Source organism: Eschrichtius robustus, chromosome 5 (assembly GCF_028021215.1).
Source record: "Eschrichtius robustus isolate mEscRob2 chromosome 5, mEscRob2.pri, whole genome shotgun sequence".
Lineage (NCBI taxonomy): Eukaryota > Metazoa > Chordata > Mammalia > Artiodactyla > Eschrichtiidae > Eschrichtius > Eschrichtius robustus.
Genome location: NC_090828.1, coordinates 14,762,915 through 14,768,336, shown reverse-complemented (window position 1 = coordinate 14,768,336; position 5,422 = coordinate 14,762,915). Strand labels below are relative to the sequence as shown.

Here is a 5,422-nt window from a genome sequence, read left to right as displayed (position 1 = left end):
GCTATATTACAATTCCTTCTCTACCACAGAAATCTTCTTAGGAAAAGAGAATGTTTTGAAATGTCATAGAATGTCAGAGGCAGAGGTAATCTTGAAAGACTATAGACTGCCTTAGTAATCATCCCATCCAACCATTTTATTTTACAAATGCTTGGCATAAGGAGAAAGAAAATTCATCAAAGTATGTGAATCACCTAAGGTATTTGCCTTAACTGAAACATAAAATACATACAATATATCTATAATTTGGTTTATGAAATAAAATAATAAATTCTGATGATTTTAGTCCCTTAAAATAAATCTCAGTATAATCTAATCCAAAGCCTCTTCTAAGGATAACTTGAAATACCACTCCTGTGTTGATGCAAATGTCTCCTCTGGCCAGACTGATCTTCTCTCCACCATTAGAATAAGCCTTACAAAGCATTTCTTTCTGAGCTCTAACCCACTCTTGATCTATTTTCACGGGTTGAGTGCACTGTCTTCTCCCCTGTATCACTATACATATCTTGACTTCCTTCTTCCCTGTGGACTTAATTCTAGGTTGAACTTTTAACATGGCAGAAAGTTCTCAAACTACAGGTTTTGGGCTTCCAGTGTCAATCAGACTTTAGGAAAAACAAGCAAAGTCCAGCATGAGATACACTATTGCCAACTATCACTAATAGTAACATTACGGCTAATATGTAGAGAGTGCTTAGAAAGTGTGAGACAACTTAGTAAGTGAATTACCTCATTATCACGGCACCTGAGTTTATCTGGAGGTTGGTGATATTAAACTCTCCATATTTCCTACAAAGAAAGAGGCTCAGGGACTTCCCTGGTGGCACAGTGGTTAAGAATCTGCCTGCCAATGCAGGGGACATGGGTTCGAGCCCTGGTCCGGGAAGATCCCACATGCCGCGGAGCAACTCAGTGCCTGTGGCACAACTACTGAGCCTGTGCTCTAGAGCCCGTGAGCCACAACTACTGAGCCCACATGCCACAACTACTGAAGCCCACGCACCTAGAGCCTGTGCTCCGCAATAAGAGAAGTCACCACAATGAGAAGCCTGGGCGCCGCAACGAAGAGTAGCCCCTACTTGTCGCAACTACAGAAAGCCTACGTGCAGCAACAAAGACCCAATGCAGTCAAAAATTAATAATTAATTAATAATTAATTTTTAAAAAAGAAAGAGGCTCAGAATTAGGAAATTCTCCCAAGGTCACATAATTAGAAATAGTAGAACCAGAATTTTAATCCTAGCAGTCTGATATCAGAGTCCTCTCTCTTAATCACTATGCAAACCTGCCTATAAGCCTATGATGGACCATAGTGAGAGACAAAGCTGGAAAATAATTTGTGATTAGATTTATTGGGAGGCTTCAAATTTTGTGCTACAGGGCTGAATATAAGAGGGGCACCTAGCCCAGCCTGGGGGGAGTTCCAGGAAAATTTCATAAATGAGTTTCCTTCAGAGCTGAGTGTTGAACAAAAAGTAGGAGTCACACACTATGGCAGAGGTGTTCTCTAATCAGTGGGAAGACCACTGAGGAAAGAATGGAGGTATAAAAGGGTGTGGGGGACTTTTTTTTAACAATTTATTATGATTTGTGTGTCATTTTAAAAATATCAGTCCATTAAACTATGTAGAAATAAGTATGCAAAAAGTTGACAAGACAAAGTATAATTTAGATATGTTTAAGTAGATAGATTATCTGAAATTCTGGATTTTTCAGTCACTTTATTATTATGCTAGGGCAGCTAAGTAATCCTTAACTTCAGCTGGAGTAAGACGTGTAAACCTGGCTTCACTGAAGATTCCAACTTCTATGTAATCTTCTGTCCTTTGCCCTTCCAAACTTTCCTTTAGCATTAATTTGGCTATATGAGTGGCATCTTCAAGTTCCAGATCTTGGTTATGTCTTTTCTCAAGGAAAGGTTTCCCATTCACATAGTTCTTTCCCATTGATGTGACTTTCCAGGCAAAGTAAGGTCCAGATGGATCTGACTGAAATAAATATGGCCATCCCTCATTCCAACCACAAGTAATGAAAAACAAAACCTCCAAGTGGAGACACACCACCTGACTGGGTGTATTCTTGCATCACAGAAGTTAAGCTCTGTACTAGCAGGGTTGTGAGAATGCGTTCTTGGTAAACAAGATAGATTGCTGAACTAGTTTTCCAGCTCTGCGCACCCGCGCTCTGAGATCTGGACTTATGCCACCGTACACCAAACCTCTACGCTCGGTCATCACTTCCACTTGGTGCACGTTTCACTCATCTTACACAATGGATTTCTGTTTCTTCTCAGTTGCTGATACCACACCATTTGCAGCTATAATTCCCACTGAAGGGGCTCCTCCAGCTACAGCAGACAAAGCATATTCAATCTGGACAAGTTTTAGATACAGGCTGAATTCGGTCAGTGAAAAGCTATAAATGTGCCCCACCATCTTTACCTGGAGATCCCTTTTTTGTCGTTTATAGTAGCTTTATTCATAATTGCCAAAAACTAGAAACAACTCACATGCCCACTCATCAGTGAGGAAAGCAGAGTGAGTTCACTGATTGTTGAGTAGGCAGTTGGTGGGTATCAAAGGATAACATTAAAAACTCCCAAACCAGATAGTGAAGATTAAATAATAAAAAAACAGAGGAACGGAGGCCTTTCAAAAAGATAACAGTGCAAAAGTAACTACTAGAAAAGTAAAACCTTCCTAAATATCAAAAGGAAAAAAAAATTAAAGAAAAAAAACACATCACGTAAAGAAACACAGAAAACAGTATAGTACCTAGAAAATAATTTGAAAAAGTTAAGACCAAACACAAAAACCCTATCAATAAATGTGAATGGACTTAACTCACCTATTAAAAGAAATAAATCTCAATTATAGTCACAGAGCAAGACCTAACTTTATGCTGTATTCAAGGGACACATGTAAAACAAAGCGATACAGAGGTTTAAATGAAATGGGAAAAAATATACTAGGAAAATGGAAATAATAAGAAAGCAAGTTTTCAGATTCTGATGTCTCAAATAAATAGAATTCAAGCCAAAATTCATTAAAGATAACCAAGGTACATATAAATACTGTCTTAAAATTCACAAAAAAGATCAAACATCTCTGAGCATCAAAGCACTAAGTAAGGTAGAAGCTAGTTTTATTAAGCAAAACCGTAGGAGATGCAAAGAGAAATAGAAACATACTAATAATAGGAGATTTCCACTCTCAGTACAAGATAAATCAATAGACAATAAATAAATATATAGAAGACCTAAATAATATATTTAATAAGATAGCTCTTACAGACGTATACTGAACTTTAACCCTGATAATAGAAAACACATTTTCTTCTCAGGAACACATAGTCTATTTACAAAAGTGATCAAATATTAGGTCACAAGGAAAACAATAGTAAGTTGCATAAGACAGAAAAATAACTCTCTGATGACAATGCAATAAAATCAGTAATTATTAATAAAGTATTTTTTAAAAAGCTGAAAGACCCTTCCTCCTGGAAATTTGAAAGCTGCTATTTAACTGGCACAGGCCAGAGGACACTAAGGAGATATGACAACTAAATGTAATGTGATCCCCTGGATTGGATCTTGGAACAGAAAGAACATTAATGGAAAACTGAAAAATCCAAATACAGTCTGGAGCATCGTTCACAGTATAGTGTACCAATATTGGTTCTCAGTTTTGACAGATGTACCATGATAACCTAAGATATTAACAACAGGGGAAATTGGTTGAAGACTATATGGGAACTCTGTATTATCTTTGTAACAGTTCTGTAAATATGAAATCATTCCAAAATAAAAAGTTTGTTTTAAAACTTTTCAGGGCTTCCCTGGTGGCGCAGTGGTTGAGAGTCTGCCTGCCAATGCAGGGGACACGGGTTCGAGCCCTGGTCTGGGAAGATCCCACATGCCGCGGAGCAACTGGGCCCGTGAGCCACAATTGCTGAGCCTGCGCGTCTGGAGCCTGTGCTCCGCAACAAGAGAGGCCGCAATAGTGAGAGGTCCGCGCACAGCGATGAAGAGTGGCCCCCGCTTGCCGCAGCTGGAGAAAGCCCTCGCACAGAAACGAAGACCCCACACAGCCAAAAATAAATAAAAATTTAAAAAAAAAACAAACAAACAAACTTTTCAATTGAAAAACACTGCTATCAAATAGCTATTAAGTACAAAGAGCTTTATAACCGAAATAACAGAACTTCTAAAAATTATTATATTATTTTTGACTCAGATATTTATTACTCTCTAAGACATGACCAAATGGGCCTACTTATCATTCATAAAACCTCCAAAAATCTACTAAACTTTCTAATGTCTGTACACTGAAATCAGTATTACAAGCCATATTATTAAAGAATTATGATAGCAAAACTGAGTGCTTGAGAGATTTTGATATAGAACCTAATATATAGGTAAGAGAAGCCAAAAGAAGACTCACCATTCCTCATTAATCTTTTTTTTTTTTTTTTAATTTTTATTTATTATTTATTTATTATGTTTTTTATTTTTGGCTGTGTTGGGTCTTCGTTTCTGTGTGAGGGCCTTCTCCAGTTGCGGCGAGTGGGGGCCACTCTTCATCGCGGTGCGCGGGCCTCTCGCTATCGCGGCCTCTCTTGTTGCGGAGCAGAGGCTCCAGACGCTCAGGCTCAGCAGTTGTGGCTCACGGGCCCAGTTGCTCCGCGGCATGTGGGATCTTCCCAGACCAGGGCTCGAACCCGTGTCCCCTGCATTGGCAGGCAGATTCTCAACCACTGCGCCACCAGGGAAGCCCCCTCATTAATCTTTATAATTGGTTGAAACACTACAATTCAGAATCTGTGGGATAAATTTAAATCTGTTAATAGAGGAAAATTCGAAGTCTTAAATACTTTATCGATATAAAAAAAATTTTTTTTAAAGCTGAACTCCCAACTCATAAAAGCCAAAAAGAAAAAAAAAAAACCCACCACCACTACAACAATAAATAAACCATGGGCTTCCCTGGTGGTGCAGTGGTTAAGAATCCGTCTGCCAATGCAGGGGATACGGGTTCGAGCCCTGCTCTGGGAAGATCTCACATGCCACGGAGTGACTAAGCCCATGCACCGCAACTATTGAGCCCGTGAGCCACAACTACTGAAGCCTGCACATCTAGAGCCTGTGCTCCGCAACAAGAGAAGCCACCGCAATGAGAAGCCTGCGCATCGCAACAAAGAGTAGCCCTTGCTCGCCGCAACTAGAGAAAACGTACGCACAGCAACAAAGATCCAACACAGCCAAAAATAAATAAAATAAAATAAATATTTTTTTTAAAAAGCTTTAAAAAAATAAATAAATAAACCAAAATATAAAATAAGGAGAGAAATAATAACTATAAAAACAGAAATTAATGAGGGAGATGACAGAAAAGCAGCATATCTCATTAGTAAGACAAAA

The 5,422-nt window shown here is 38.7% G+C and overlaps 1 pseudogene; it reads right to left on the bottom strand.

Moving 5' to 3' along the window:
* Nucleotides 1-1,730: 1,730 nt before the first annotated feature.
* Nucleotides 1,731-2,438, bottom strand: LOC137764593 (proteasome subunit alpha type-2 pseudogene; annotated as a pseudogene).
* Between the last annotated feature and the right edge of the window lie 2,984 nt (nucleotides 2,439-5,422).